The sequence below is a fragment of the Peromyscus californicus genome, unplaced genomic scaffold (genome assembly GCF_007827085.1).
Source record: "Peromyscus californicus insignis strain IS unplaced genomic scaffold, ASM782708v3 Scaffold_4__1_contigs__length_199733344, whole genome shotgun sequence".
NCBI classification, from domain to species: Eukaryota; Metazoa; Chordata; class Mammalia; order Rodentia; family Cricetidae; genus Peromyscus; species Peromyscus californicus.
Window position 1 is genome coordinate 15,202,062 of NW_026294562.1, and position 16,637 is coordinate 15,218,698.

Here is a 16,637-nt window from a genome sequence, read left to right on the forward strand (position 1 = left end):
TTCCAGGATCCACATTTCCAGGACTCACAACCATCTCTAACCCCAGTTCCTGGAGATACAACAGGCACACATGTGGTGTGCATCCATGCAACGCAGGCAAAACATTTATACACATAAGATAAATGTTAATGTGCATATATACACACACATATGCATACATATACATATATATGTAGTCTCTAATATGTCAGACCCTAGGTTAAGAGCTGTGTATCTCTTAGTTGGTAAGATAAAATGGAAATTCCCCCTGCCCGAATTCGAGGGTATTAAAGGGAAGGTACTAAAGTCGTATAAATACTTCTTTTGTTGTACCTGTGGCGAGTTAAGGGAGAGAAAGGAAGTACATCTGACATGGGAAAAGAGTAAGGATAGGAGGGCCCGGTGCCTCATGCTGATAATTCCAGTACTCCAGAGGCCAAGGCAGGAGGATTGCTGTGAGATTGAGGCTAACCCAGACTACATAGTGAGTCCCAGGTCATCTGAGGCTGTAGAGCAAGACCCTGTCTCAGGAAACAAAACAAAAAAGAAAGGAAGTGGGGACTTCTGCTTGATTGGATAAGGTGTTAGGATGGGAGCCAAGAAAGTGGAAGCTCTTCATAGAGAAAACATTGCAGGAACCGCGGAACAAGGTGCTGTGGGTGAGCGTGGATGAGATACATTCTGTACATTCTATAGTGTATTTGATTCCTTCTTCGAAAGTTAATTCTTTTTGGTTTTGTGTTCTGAAACTGAATCTCTTATAGCTCAGGCTAGCCTTGAATTCAATATGTAGATAAAGATGTCTTTGATAGCATGTAGGTACATGCTTCAGATTTAAACTTAGAGACTTAGGAAGAGACTCTCAGGAACAGGATACAGGGAGAGTTGAATCTGTGTTTTGACAGTAGCTAAACATGTGATTTTATGGTGTATGTGGTTATGTTGCTTCAAAGATATAAGTAACAACTGCATTTAAAAAAATTAAAGTCTGGGCCATTGAAATGACTCAGCTTGTAAAGGTGCTTACCACCAAGCCTGATGACCTAAGTTCAGGCCCTTTTGGGGGCACATGTGTCCCCACAAACATAAATACAAAATAAATATGTAATCACTTAAATATTAGGCAACATTTAAAAATTAAGTAAAAACACATGAGATGCTTTATTTACTTTAGCCTTTTGTCTTGTTTTTTGAGACAGCATTTTACTGTGAACTCTCAACATAGCAGAAGCTGGCCTCAAACTTACAGCAGATATCTCTGCCTTTGTCTCCCAAGTTCCAGGATTATAGGTGAATGCCACCACCTCTATCTATCTGTCTGTCTGTCTGTCTGTCTACCTACCTACCTATCTATTTATTTATTTTGTTTTTCGAGACAGGGTTTCTCTGTGTAGTTTTGGTGCCTGTCCTGGATCTCGCTCTGTAGACCAGGCTGTCCTCGAACTCACAGGGATATGCCTGGCTCTGCCTCCCGAGTGCTGGGATTAAAGGCGTGCACCACCACCACCTGTTGTTTTTTTTTTTTTTTTTTTTAACGTTGAAGAATTTTCTCAGGGGCTGGAGATGTTACTCAGTTGGAAGAGTGCTTGCCTTGCATCCACAATGTCCTGGGTTCCATCTTTAGTGCCTACATAAACTAGTTGTGGTGTCACATGCCTATAATCCCAGCACTGGCAATGGAGGCAGGATGATCATCCTTGACTGCATAGGTAAATAGTTCAAGGCCAGCCTGGATTCGTGAAATTTGTTTTAAAAAAGATGTGTTTTTATTCTATATTTATGAGTGTTTACTTGTCTGTATACCTGTGTACCATATGCGTGCCTGGTGATCTTGGAGCCAGAAGATGTTGTCAGGTCCCCTGGAACTGGCGATACAATGGTGAGCAGCCATGTGGCTTCTGGGAATCAAACCTGGGTTTTCTGGAAGTATGGCATGCACTCTTAATCACTTAGCCATTTCTCCAGCATAAGGTCCTGTCTCAGAACAAGAACAAACAACAAAAATTTTCCTTGTAAATGAAATTGTAGTTTTATAAGGTGTATTGCATAGATTTATCAATGAGACAGGAGCCTCGACTCAGCTAAACTCAGGGTCTCAGAATTCCCCCACTAAGTGTTCCTCATTCATTTGTTGGTCAGATGTTGCTGTTTGAGGTGTCCTTATGAAACAGCCATCATCTCTGTGGGCAGCTTTGATTTTCTTGATTGTACTGAAGTTTCTGATTCACAACCTGTCTGATGATATCTAGTCATTCTGCAGCAAGGTGTGGGTGGAAGGTCTTGGAAAGTTCTGGAGTAAAGACTTCTTTCCTTCCTCATGTCCCCTAACTTTTCTTGTCATTTTATCCTTCCTCAATGTAACATTTGACCTTTTGTGTCTGTGTCTTTCCCTTAGTGTGATGTTTTTAGGTCCATATAAGGCCTATCAAAACTTACTCTTTGTTTTGTTTTTTGAGACGATATAACTATATCACAGGCTGGCCTTGAACCTACAATCTCCTCAGCTTCTCAAATGCTGTAATTCTAAGCTTGTGCCAGCGTACCCGGCTCAATTTTTTTTTAATTTTTATTTTCTTCAGACAGCATCTCATATATGCCTGAGTATACTGTCTAGCTAAGGACACTTGACCCTCTGCTCCCATCTCCCAGGTACCAGGGTTATAGGTGTGTGCCACCACACTCAGTTTATCATCCAGTTTGTGGCAGGTATCAAAATGTGAAAAGTTGTATGTCTATACCATTTTTCAATCCATTCCTGTGTTAATGGACACTTGACTATCTGGAAGTGGGATTATTAGATCATAGGTAATTCTGTGTTTAACTTAAAAAACAACAACCCTGCTGATGTGTTTTGCACTGCAATTTGTTATTTTTTCACATTCCCATCCCCAGTTCATAAGTGTAAGGATTCAGGTTTATCCACACTTATTAACACTTCCACTTTTTGTTGTTGTTGCTTATAGCATGGGGATGATGGGATAGCTCCCTGCCATTCTTGGTTTTTGAGACAGAGTCTTTCCTATGTGTAGCCTGAGCTGGCCTTGAACTCACAGCAGTTCTCTGGCCTCAGGATTAGAAGTATGAGCCGGCATGCTCCTGACAGACTGTGTGTTTGATTCTGATTCTCCTGTGTCTTCAGGAATCCTCCTGGGTCTTGTGACTCAGCTCTTTATTCGCAGCCACTTGGAAAGCTCAGACAGGAAGGGAGCAGACTCAATACCAGCTTGGGTAACTTATAGAAACCCTGTCTCAACAGGGTGACATTCTAGGGTGTGTGAGGATATTGGTCAGGAGTAGAAGGCTTGCCTAGCATGCACCAGACCCTTAATTCAACTCACAGTCGTACAAAATAAGTAAGCGAATAAAATAATCCGTCTCTCTGAAATTCTGAAGCACGTTGGGGTCATTAATCTGGCATAGGCCTAATAATTGAGACCTAATATTGACCTTGCTTCAGGCTTTACTCAAATAGCCCATCTCCTAAATAGTGGTGTAGCAACTCTGAGACAGGCTGTGGGTAGAAGTTAAATTTGAATCTCTAAAGTCTTCTGCTTGTGAATGTTCAAGAAATAATATAATTTTGCTAACAGTTGTAAATATCCAGTGGAAGCTTCCAACAGATTTTTACCTGATTCAAATGAGTTACTTTTGTAACTTCATGAGGTAATTGGCTGGTGAATAACATTTAAATTGTTAGCCGGGCGGTGATGGCGGCGCACGCCTTTAATCCCAGCACTCGGGAGGCAGAGCCAGGCGGATCTCTGTGAGTTCGAGGCCAGCCTGGTCTACAAAGCGAGTTCCAGGAAAGACGCAAAGCTACACAGAGAAACCCTGTCTCGAAAAACCAAAAAAAAAAAAAAAACATTTAAATTGTGAGTCTGATTCCTGCCACTCCTTTGTCTTATCCTTTGAGTTCTTCTCCGATGTAACGAAGGGAGGGCTCCGGGTCATCAATGGTGCGTGGATTTGCCTCCTTCTGGGACTGGTTTTTTGTTTTGTTTGTTTATTTTATTTATTTATATTTTGATACTTTTGTTGTATTATAATATGGAGGATTGCACCTAGGGCTTTGCACGTGCTAGATTGGTAGTTGAGAACGGCTTTGAACTTCTGATCTTCCCCTTCCACCTCTTGAGTGCTGAGATTACAGGTGTGCACCACCAAGCATACCCCTGAACATTTAATATTTGTTTATGTGAACGTGGAGTTCTGATGACAACTTTGTGCAGTTGGTTCTCTCCTTCACCAGGTTGTCAGGGTTGGCAGCAAGCTGGTCCTGCCCAGTTTTGTGTGGTGCTGGAGATTTGTGCGTACTAGGTAACACTTTACCAACTGAGCTGTGTCTTCAGCCTGATTGACGTACTTCAAGTTCATCTTCCAGATTGTCAGCAGATTCTGTGAAAGCAAGCATTCACACCTGTATCGATCAGGATTAGTTAGGCACAAGGTCAGTACGTGATGTACTTTTGGAAGAAAGTTTCTGGCAAGAAGCAGGAAAACTGCCAAATGAGCTGTGGATATGCTCACAGTTTGGATGAATCAAGGCTTATTGTACTTGGTGTTAAAACGGTGCTGATCAGATGGTGTGGTGCTGGAATGAAAATGGGCCCCATAGCTCCTAGGGAATGGCATTATTTGAAAGGATGAGGACATGTGGCCTTGTTAGAGTAGGTGTGGCCTTGTTGGAGGAAGTGTGTCACTGAGGGTGAGCTTTGAGGTTTAAGAAGTTCAAGCCAGACCCAGTGGCTCACTCTCTCTCCCTGCTGATCTGGATATAGAACCTCTCCAGCACCATGTCTGCCTGCATGCTACCATGCTTCCCACCATGATGATAATGGGCTAAACCTCTGAACTGTAAGCCAGCCCCAACTAAATGTTTTCCTTTATGTTAGTACATATAGATCAAGATCTCTTTTAAATTCTCCACAGAATACCTTTATATGAATATTCTACATTTTATTTAGTTATGCCCCTTCAGTAAGCATTGAGGCTGACTCTAAACTTATATTTATATTTTACATATTTTAATTTTAAAATTATTTTCATTATTTTTTATATGTAGGGGTGTTTTGCCTGCATGTATGTCTGTATACTGCATGTGTGTCCGAGGAAAAGAGGGAGTTGGATCTCCTGGAACTGGAGATGGTTGTGACCAGCCATGTGGGTACTGGGATTCAAACCTGGGTCCTTTGGAAGAGCATCCAGTGCACTTAATCACTGAGCCATCTCTCCAGCCACTACAATTTATATATTTTTTTGTTTGTTTGTTGTAGTTTTGTTTCTTCAAGACAGGGTTTCTCTGTATAGCCCTGGCTGTCCTGGAACTCGCTCTGTAGATCAGGCTGGCCTTAAACTCACAGAGATACATCTGTCTCTGCCTTCCAAGAGCTGGGATTAAAGTCATGTGCCACTAGGCATGGCCCTGCCTGGCCCATTTTATATACTTTTAATATAAAATATACTTTATAGCCAGGCAGTGGTGGAGTATTCCTTTGATCACAGCACTTGGGAGGCAGAGGCAGGCAGATCTCTGAGTTCAAGGCCAACCTGGTCTACAGAGTGAGTTCCAGGACAGCAAGGGCTGCAGAGAAACCCTGTCTTGAAAAACCAAAATACTATATATATCCATATATATATGGATATATATATATACACACACTTTATATTTTCTAGTATATACACACAGTATTCAAGTACTTATATATGCAACAACATATGTATGTTTAAGTGTGTGGGTGTATAGACCTGTGTGTGTATGTAAGTGTGCAGACCTCTGTGTGTGTGTGTGTGTGTGTGTGTGTGTGCGTGCGCGCACATCTATTTATGCACATTGTGAGTTTATATAAATGTGTGGGTGTTTACATAACTAAAAAAAAATGTGTTAACCTGTACACAGCTGCCATGTAGATCCTGAGAACCGAACCTGGGTCCTCTAGAAGAGTAGCAAGTGCTCTTAACTGCTGAACCATCTCTCCAGGCCCTCCACCAATTAAAAGAAAGTTTCTTAAATGTGTATGGGTGTTTTGCCTTATACCACATGCACACAATGACAGTGGAGGCCAGAAGGGTACGTCAAATCCCCTGAAACTGGAGTTACAGCCGTAACTGGAAGGGCAGTCAGTGCTCTAACTGCTGAGCCATCTCTTTAGCCCCTCCCACCAAATATTTTGAGATAGGGTCTCTCACTGAACCTGGCCTAACTTATTGGTAGATTGGCTGGCAGGGAGCCCAGGGCATTTTCTTGTTTCCACCTCTTGGCCTTGGGATTATATGCACACACAGCCAGCCTGGCTTTATGTGGGTGCTGGAGAGACAAACTCAGGTCCTCATGCTTTAGCAGTATTATCACCCCAACCTCCTAGAGTTCTTTATTATAAAAGTAACACAATGTAGGAAAATTCATGAAGTATAAAGAAAAGCCAAACATGGTGGCTTATGCTTATAATTCCAGCTGAAGCAGGAGGATTCCCATGAGTTTGAATCTAACCTATGTTAAAGATTCCAATAATAAACAGAAAAAGGAAAAATAATAATACTTTAAAAGAACACCTAAATTCTCGTCATGAAAGAAAACCATTGTTAATGTACCTAGTTGTTACAGACTTCTTTGTAGTCTTGTGTGTACTCTGCTTTGTCGTGTTTCCTGATCACATTACACATGTAGATAGCTAAGTACTAGTCTTTAGCCACAAAACTGGACATTTTTTACTTTTTATTTTGAGACGGGCTTATTTTGCAGTCCTGGTTGGTCCGGAACTTGCTCTGTATAGCAGGCTTGCCTTGTATTCAGAGATCCACCGGCCTCTGCCTTAGGTGTGTGCCACCACCCCACGCCTACCAAACCAAGCTTTATGAAAATATATGCTTGTTTTAAAGGTGGTGTTAAACTAACTGCAAACTGCTTTATATCATTTTCCACTTTGAAAAGTCTGGTAGGTGAAAGGTCCAGGGTTTATCCTCAGCTGACCTAGTCCAATGTGAAAAACCCAGGCGGGGTAGGTGAAAGCCGTAGTGGAACCCTTACCAAAAGGACTTGGCTGTTCAAGTTGACTGCAAGTTTAATATGAGTCAGAAGTGTGTCTGCCAAGAACGTCTCTTTTTTCCTTTTCTTCTCTTTCCTCCTTGCTTTCCTCGCTTTTTCCCTCTGGCTCCTTTGCTTCCTTTCTCCCTCTTCCTTTTTCTTTCTTTCATTATGTTGCTCAGGTTAGCATCAGAATGAGCTCTGGCAATCCTCATGCCTGGGTCCCATCTCTCCAGTAGCTAGGACTTCAGCCAAGCCACCACACTCAGTATGCACCAAGAACTTTATTGCACAAACACAAGGCTCTGTTACAAAGTGGAAGCCACAGTCCTGCTTGATTATGGTGTCTGCGGAGTCTTGGACGATACCGTTTAAAGGTCTCACAATCAAATCAGCCAAGTGCCTGAGGAGAAAGACAGATCCTCAGAATTAGGATAGAGGAAAAATAAAAAACAATGGAAGAGATCAAGTATCCCCAACTCAGAGAAGCCTTTGGGCAAAGTCCGGGCTCCACAAGCCATGAGGTCAGTTTGTTCTCAAAGGCCTCCAGGGCTAGAACTTGGTCTTTGAGATGGAACTCCAGAGCTGCCCAGACTAAGGAATTCAATGTTCTGGACTTAGTGGGCTTTCTGTCTTTGATAGCTCTTCTTGTGGTGAAGTGCAGTAATGGGTGTCTATACAACTACCACTCTTTGTTCGCCATGAGCCAGAACTAAGCCTGGGATCGAGTATTACTTCATTCTATCAGTATAATAACCAAGGAGTTAATTGTGTGTAATCACATTCCTCAGTCAAGTTCACTCAGTTGGTAAGTAGTGAAACTAGGATTTGAACTCATTCCGATGAATCCCAAAGCTGGTCCTTTTGGTTACCGCCGAGTTGAGTTCAAGGGTCTCTAGAGAGGGTCTGGCCAGGGATGCCCTCAGGTTCATTTCTGTACAAGACTCCGCAGCTAGAACTAGTAAGGGACACTTCCTTTCACTTTAGGGAAAGCCTCCCGCAGAGTAGGCGGGGTCACCTTAGGTGGGGGCGGAGTAGCCAACTCTCTGCTGAAGGGCGCAGGCAAAACGCCAAGTGGTGGTTCTCCAAAGGAAATGGTTGGGTTCTTGACGTGCATCACCCGGGAGCTCAGAAGCACGGGGGTTCTGTGCCTGGAAGTTCCTCGAGCCCTGTGAGGGGCTGAGGCAGGTCCACTCTCCCGAGAGCATCGCCGCGGCCGGCTTTTGCGGCAGAGCCCGAGTACGGAACAGAGCGCCGGTCCCTGGCCGGGCGCGAGCAGGGGGCGGCGCCGGGGCGGCGGGGGCGGGGAGGGCGCGCGCCGAGGCGGCTGCGGCAGTTGCGCGCTAGGATTGCTGCGGTGCGGCGGGGCCGGTGAGTGCGGCGGCACCCGCGGCGGGCGGGAGGGGGATTGGAGCGGGCGAGCGGCGAGCGAGCGGGCTGGGGAGGATGCGCGGCTGAGCGCGCGACCCCGCGGCCCCTGCCGCCCGCCTGGGGCGTCCCTTTCCTCAGGGCCCCCTACCCGGGCCCGGATCCGCTCGCGCGCCCGGCCTCAGCACCCCGGGGTGGCGCACGCCCCTGGCCCGGGCCGCCCCCGCCCCGCCGCAGCCCCTTCCCCGCGCGGCGGCGACGCCCCCGGCCCACGTCACGCTCGCGCCATTGTTTCTCCAGCGTCGGCTCGCTGGGACCCCGCCTTGCTCGCGGAGCGGGCCGACGCGGCTCTCGGTCCCCCTCGTCTCGCTCCGCGGGCAGCCTCGTCTCAGTTCTCGTGGGGCGGGCGCGGGGCTTCTCCCGGGGGCTGCGAGCCTGGCAGGGTTTGGACCCGCCCGCGGGATGGCCCGCGAGCCAGTTTTGTGGTGTGCGGCACTTCCTGGAAAGCTCACAAGTCGCCCCCAAAAGACGTTTGGGGACAGTCTGTCCCTTGCCTTTTTCCTGGGGCCCCCGAAGCCCTGCAGGGCGATATGCCGACATGGGGCCTGTTATAAGAATAACGTTTTGGGCGGTTGGCTTTGCCCGGCCGCGGCTTTTAAAAGCAGTAGGTGAAGGTTTGTGTCGGAGTTGTTACACAGCCTGGGTGGTTGAGGGCTGTGCTCCAATACAGCGCTCTGAAATGACTAGTCACTAAACACGGTTGCGTGTGCTCCACCACGTCTCTGCGCACGCCCATCCGCACATTGTTTCATAATGACCATAGACTTAATTTTTTCGTAAGGGATACAGATTCCTTTAGCCGGCTCGTGAAGATGGTAATACAGTGCCATTTATGGTAGGCGTAGTGACTACAGGAGAGGCTTCAGGTCCTTCCTGCAGTCGCCTTAACATATCCACCAATACTTAAGAATTTATCCAAATGAGGACATCTGGGCCTGGAGGTTCAGTTCAAGAAGCCAGCTAGTTAGAAATTGAAATAAATGCTTTGAGGGTGCCTTGCAGTGGCAAAGTGATTATGCTGGGCCGTTGATACTTGGATCGATGCTACCACACATACTTTCGAAGAGCATTTCCATTATAGCATGAGCCTATTCTGTGGGCCTTAAACCGGCTGTGTCCCCTAGTGGCTTCGAACTTGGGTACTTTCTCTCTCAGCTTCCCTAAGTGCAGGCGTTAACAGGCTTGTTCCACCTTGTCTTGGCTTGAAAAATAGTTTTATTGCTTCACTTTTACCATAAAGCTCAATGAAAGCAAAACCCAAATACAGTAGTATTGGTTGTTGCATTAATCTCAACCAAGAATTTAGAACCAGCTAATCTGTAAAATAAGATGATGTCCTTCAAGGTTCTGTTCTATGAAAATGTACAGTCAGCCAGAAGTTTATAACTTCAAGAAGATTAATACAGATACTTAGAGTGCCTGCTGGCCTTACTAGATGACACACATCTTCCTGAAGAAAGCCAGGTTTTCTTTCTTATGGGAACTGGTTAGGAGGAGTGTTCTTTTATGTGACAAGACATTCTGTTGTATGAGGAAAGTAGTGCACAAAACACTGTATTTAGAAAAAGCTGGTTTTTATTTGGGGTTTCCGTGAGACAGGGTCTTGCTGTGCATTCCAGGTTGTCCTAAAAATCCTGCTTCAGCCCTCAGAGCACTGGAGCACACACTCCTTGGCCTGTGTCTAAACTGTAGGCTTTCAATTTGGTGTGGTGATACACTGTAGAGGCAGAGGCAGGTGGATCTCTGTGTTCAAGGCCAGCCTGGTCTACAGATCGAGTTCAGGACAGCCAGGGCTGCTAGAGACCCTGTCTCAAAACAACAACAACAAAACCCAAAAATAATTTTTAAAAGAGTGTCTAAGATCTCTCTACTGGGAACTGAACTGGAGGCTAAGCTTAGGCTAGGCATAGCAGTCTACTATTGAACTACATCCCAGTCCATTTTTATTTTACTTTAAGATAGAGCCTCATTAAGCAGCACATCTTGTTTCCCTCTTCCCCTGGTCCAGGACCCACTCATGCACCTTGAATTGGCTGTGTAGTTTAGGCTGGCCTCCAATTTGGGATCCTTCTACCTCAGCTCTCCAAAGTGCTGGGATTATAGGCATGAGCCGCCATGCTTGCCTGGGCTTGAAAACAGGGGTTATGTGTTACTGCTTCCCTCTTCCCAAAAGGCTTAACTCAGTGGAAGCAAAACGAGAAACAGCCTGCCTAAATCTTATCATGGTATTTATGTTTAACGGTTTTTGTTTCTAGCTTTTTGAGATAAGGTCTCACTTTGTAGCCTGGGCTGGACTCAGACTAGCAGTAGTTGACCTGTATAAGTGTCTCAAAGGCTTGGGTTGTAAAACGAGCCACCATGGGTGATCTCAATTTTATTTAGTGATGCTTGCTGTGTATGTACTGCTCCTGGGCTGTCTACATTTCTAGGGACCTCATCTAATTTTTCTTTGTGGATGCTTTGTAACAGGCTTTTATGCATGGTAGTCAGCAGCGCCTGCCTGGCACACATGCTTTCAGCAAATTTTTGTTGATGTGATGTTTTTAGCTTTTATCACAACATCTACTAACACGAAACATTAACTATCACAAGGCATATGTTAAGTGACATGTGAGTAGTAAAAACAGTACTTTCAGCCAGGAGACAGCCTTATATACATTTTAAGGGCAGTAGTATGAGATAAAGCCAGAATGTTCTGGTAAGCTCTTTACAAGATGTAAAGAGCATGGGTTCTTTGCAGCTGCAGCAGAATGAATAAAGAGAACCATTTATTTATTTATTGGTTTGGGTTGAGTTTTTTAGGTTCAAACCCAAGGAAGTTAATTTCATTAGATGAAGTTGGTAACAGATTGTCATGGTGTACTAAAATCTTGTCATTTGACCCACTAAGTATTTTTTTATATTAGATTTACTATATTTTATGTGTCAGTATTTTGCCTGAGTGTATATATGTGCACCACTTGTGTGCCTGGTTCCTATCAATATCAAAAGAAGGCATTGAATCTGGAATTGGAGTTGCATATGTTTGTGAACCACCATGTGGGAGCTGGGAATTGAACTCAGGTTCTCCCAAAGAGCAACAAATGTGCTTAACCACTGAGCTATCTCTCCAGGCCCTCTAAGTCTTAAGTGATTTATTTTTTGAGGGGTGTAAGGGAAGAGAGTTTGAAATGGGGTCTCACTGTATGTTAAGCAGGTCTGGAACTCAGTAGTTCAAGCTGGCCTTCAACTTTCTAGTCGCTTGCTTCAGCCTCTGCAGGGCTGGGATTACAGGTGAAATCCAGCATGCCCTGTTTTATATAACTTTTTTGATTGAAATTTGAGTACATCCTATAATGATTGGCTGCCAAAGTTTTCAGAAGATAACTAGCAACAAAACAACAAAAACACAATGGCACTAACAGAAAAACCCCTAGTAGCAGAATAACAAAAATACTCCCCCTTTTTATTTTGAATACAGGATCAGAGAGATGAAGTTGATTTGGAGACTAATGAACTTTTTGTTCTACCATTTGTGTGTCTTTGCTGGCTGGGAACCATTACAAGGAATGCCACATGAAAGAGCCCAAGTGACAGGATCTACTTGGGAAGTCTGGCACCTGAAACTTAATGTCTTAAAAAAAAAAAGGGGGGGGGGACCTGAGGATTTAGCTCAGGGGTAGAGTGCTTGCCTAGCAAGCACAAGGCCCTGGGTTCGATCCTCAGCTCCAAAAAAAAAAAAAAAAAAAAAAAAAAGCCAGTGAGGCCAGCAATGGTGAAAGCAGGAAGATCAGGGGCTTAAGGCCATTGGCTACAAATGGAGTTCAAGGCCAGCCTAGGATTCATGAGACCCTGTCTCAAAAAACAAACAAGCATTTTGAATCTTAGCATGCTTTCATTTGAAATGACCAGTGGAATGTACTTTTTTTTGAAGTGTAATAATTTATTTAACTAGTTTCTTTTTTTGTTGAGAATTTTATATGAGTACTGTATATATAATCTTCCTACTGTAACTCCCTCAACTCTTCCAGTGCACCCCCTTTTTCAAATTCATTGTCTCTTATTCTTTATTATTGTTACATATATGTGTGCATACAAATTTATAAATATAACAATGAGTTCATTTAGTATTGCTCATATCTGTATGTGGTAGAGCTGACTACTTGGTTGAATGACCTGTCAGGGAGCTCATCCCTAGAGAATATTGATTCTGACTCTCTTAGCAACCATAAATTCCCTGTAGCACTTTATATTGGCGTGAGGCCTAGAGAGATTTCACCCATCCATGTTGGCATGTCAGTTGGTAGTGATATTTTTCAGGTCCTGTTTAGGCAGCCATATTGTTGAGTGTTCATGGGTGCAGCTTTCCCGTCACGTATGAAAGACACTGTCTCACAGCAAGCATCATGGTCCTTTGGCGCTTAGAATTCCCTCTTCTTCCAAAATGTTCTGAGTCTTAGGTGTAGGGCTGTGTTGTAGATCTATCAGTTGGGCTGAGCACCTCGGTGTGTTGTTTCCTGCATTTTGACCAGTTGCTGTGGCTTTCTGTAATGGTTGTTTTCCTTGAGGAGGGGTGAGAGCTGTGCTTACAGGTGTTTAGAGTGCAGTTAGAAATTACAGTGTTTGGGGAAGTGGCAGACGTAGGTCCTCCTCTAGGTCCCTTGTCCTCACCAGCTACAACTAGCCATCTAGTACCAAGAATGAATTCCCTCTGTTGAGAAGTCCAATTGGATATAAGTGCCGTTAGTTCATCTTTAGGGATATCTTGCCATTTTGGTCATCGTTGTGGTTCCTAGGCACTACAGCTTATTAGGACTGTTGATTGCTTTTCTCTTGGCAGCTTGCATTATGTCTTCAGATACTCTGAGAGCTAGTCATTTCAATTCTTCCAAGTCCTCTATCTGAAGTATGTGGTGTCTTCAGCAATAGGGTCCTACTTCAGTTTTTGAGAGGCTATCAAGGGCCTTGACAATAGCTTACTTTATTCTTGGGGTCTCTTGGGCTTCCCTGACAACTTTAAGATTTATTTATGTATTTTATGTATAGGAGTGCTCTACTTGCATGTACACCTGCAGGCCAGAAGAAGGCATCAGATCCCACTATAGATGGTTGTGAGCCACCATGTGGTTGCTGGGAATTGAACTCAGGACCTCTGGAAGAGCAGCCAGTGCGATTAACTGCTGAGCCATCTCTTCAGCCCCACCCCTGACAACTTTAAAGGAAGTTGCCTATACCTGGTACTGGGGTTTTGTTAGATAGTCTATGGCTTTTAGGGGGAAATACATGTTTTTAAGCTCCTTGTTTTACTTTGATGGAATATCTAATATATAATGTATGTGTATTACTGTGGTACTGGGAACCTTGTGCATGCTAGGCAAGGGTTCTACCACTGAACATATTCTCAGCCTTCCCCCGCTCCAAACATTTTATTTTGATAAAGGTTTTCATAAGTTGTCCAGGCTGGTCTAGAAATTGCCCTGTAGCCCAGGCCAGCCTTAAATTTAAAGTCTGCCTGCTTTCAGCCTCCAGAATAGCTGGGATTATAGGCCTTTGCCATCAGACTCAAATTATAAATTTTCTTCCCTTGCGCCAAAGAGATGGTTCAGCAGGTAAAGACAGTAGCCTTGCAAGCTTGACATCCTGAGTTTAATCTCTGTGACCCACATGATGAGAGGAGAGAATTAACTTCCACAAGTTATACTCCAAGGTCCGTATGCATCCTGTGGCACAAATGTGCCCCCTCCCACGATAAATAAATACAATTGTTTTTCTTCTCTCCCTCCCTTTTTACATTCTTGTTCTGTTTTTTAATTAAATTTTATTTACTGTGTGTAAACACACTCCCACAGGCATGCACACGCAGGAACATGCCTTTGTATACACATAGAACAGAGGACAACTTGTGGGTGTTGGTTCTCTCCCTCCACCATGCAGGACCCAGAGACTGAACTCAAGCCAGTCTGGAATTCACCATGTAAAGTAGCCTGCCTCTCGTTTGAAGTGACCCTCATGGCTGGCCTCCAATTCCAGGTGATCCTCCTGTCTTTGCCTTCCAAGTGCTGGGATTCCAGAAGTGCCACTATGCCCCTCCTCTGCTGGGCAGCTTGCTCCATTTTCTGTGGTTGATTGTTGTTTTGTTGTGTGTTTTGTTTTGAGACAGACACTTAAGGACCCAGCCTGGCACAGATGACCTTGAACTCCTGCTCCTCCTTCCTGTGTCCGCAAGTCCTGGGATCAGAGCGTGTGTTACTGCGCCAGCTTCCAGCACTCATTTCTGAGCCCTCTTTCACTTGTGGTGCTGCGAATAGCTCATGTGTGGTTTTCATTTTTTCTCTTGTGCATCATCAGTTTTACATGTTTATCCCAAACTTTCATTTGAAAATTTTAATTCTATAGAAAATTACACTGATGGTTTATTGAATTCTTTTATCTTTCACCTAGATTTACCAGTAATTAATACTGGCCATCTTACTTTATGTTTTTGCATATAATTTAAACTTTTTTTTACATTTATTTATTTTGTGTGTGGGAGGGAGGTGCGTGTGTGTGTGTGTGTGTGTGTGTGTGTGTGTGTGTGTGTGTATGTAGAGGTCTCTTCTTCAACTATGTAGGTTCTGAGGATCAAAATTAGGTTGTCATGCTTGGTAACAGATCCCTTGCCTTTACTGCTGAGCCATCTCCTTAGCTCTACATACAATGTTTTAAATCTAGAACCACTTAAAAATAAATTATAAGTATAAAGACATTTCACTCTTGAAAATTTTGATTTGAATAACATAAGAAGACTGCTCTACAAAACTACAATACTATTATCACTTTAAAATGTAGTGTAACATTGGACTGGAGAGATGGCTCAGTGGTTAAGAGTACCAGTGGTTCTTCTAGAGAACCTGGGTTCAGTTCCTAGCACCTACATGGTTGCATACAACTATCTCTAACTCTAGTTCCAATGGATCTGATATACTCTTCTCACCTCTTCAGGTACTAATGATGCATATGGTGCAGATATATATGCAGATAAAACATCCGTACACATAAATAAAAATTTTAAAGATGAGTGTAGCATTACTACCTAATTTTCAGCTAATGTTGAAAATTTCTTGGTGCTGGAATTACGTACAGCTCCATGGTAGAGGGTTTGCTTGGTATGCATAAGGTCTTGGCTTTGAGCCTCAACACAGAAAACTAAACAAACATAAAACTCAAAACTTAGGTGTCCTAGTAATGGCCTTTATGGTGAATTCTCATATCTAGTACTGGTTTGGAACTTTTTGGCATTGGGGGTGTTGTCTGATTTTTGTTTTTTGAACCAAGTTCCCACTGTATTTCCCAGGTTGACAATTCTGTTCTGCTTTTGCTTCTTTTTTTTTTTTTTTCCCCCCCAAGACAGGGTCTCTCTGTGTAGTTTTGGTGCCTGTCCTGGATCTTGCTCTGTAGATCAGGCTGGCCACCTGCGCCACTACCGCCCGGCTCTTATTAATATTATATTGAGACAGGGTCTCATCTAACCCGGGCTATCTTCAAACTCTACATAGCTGAGGATGACCTAAATTTCTTGCCTCTACCTCTGAGTGGTGGGATTACAGGCTGCACCGCTATGCCTGGTATGGCTCATGGGACACGGGGCTTCTGTGCATGCAAGGCACGCACTCTGCTAACTCTGCATCCTCAGCCCCCAATTCATCATCATCATCATCATTATTACTGTTATTATTATTATTATTATTATTATTATTATTATTTGCAGTATTGGAGACTGAACTTCTCAGGTTGTGCATGGGAAGTGAGCACATGCTCTACCATTGACTTATACACCATTAACTTACTTATTATGACAAGGTTTCATGCAGTCCAGGTTGTCTAGGAACTCCCTATGCAGCTCAAGAGGACCTTGATTTCCTAAAATTGCTTCCACCCTGAGTGCTGATTGAAGGCATACATCACCACATCCAATTTATGTGGTGCTGGGGTTCGAACCCAAGGCCTCATGCTTGCTAGACAATCATTCTGCTAACTGACCTGCACCTCAGTCCTATTTTATTTTTTTGTTTTGTGCTTATTAAATTTATATTTGTTTTTGTGCATGTATGAGCTTGTGGAGGTCAGAAATGCCATCTACCTCCTTTGAAACAGGGTCTCTTGTTGGGCTCTGTCCAGTGGGCTCTAGTAATTCAACTCAGGTCATGCTCTGGAGGCAAGCACTCTATTGTCTGAGCTATCTTCCTGCCTC

General features: G+C 43.9%; 1 protein-coding gene across 3 annotated transcripts in view; it reads left to right on the forward strand.

The window, feature by feature from the left end:
• Nt5c2 (5'-nucleotidase, cytosolic II) overlaps window positions 1-16,637 on the forward strand; it is a 148,501-nt gene that overhangs the window by 48,886 nt on the left and 82,978 nt on the right. Inside the window, exon 1 of one of the 3 annotated variants that reach the window (XM_052760655.1) lies at window positions 8,289-8,371. The exons of the other annotated variants lie outside the window; for them this stretch is intronic. The gene's annotated coding sequence lies outside the window, so the exon portion shown is untranslated. Of the gene's footprint in view, window positions 1-8,288; window positions 8,372-16,637 lie in introns of those variants that run through there. 3 annotated transcript variants of the gene reach the window in all.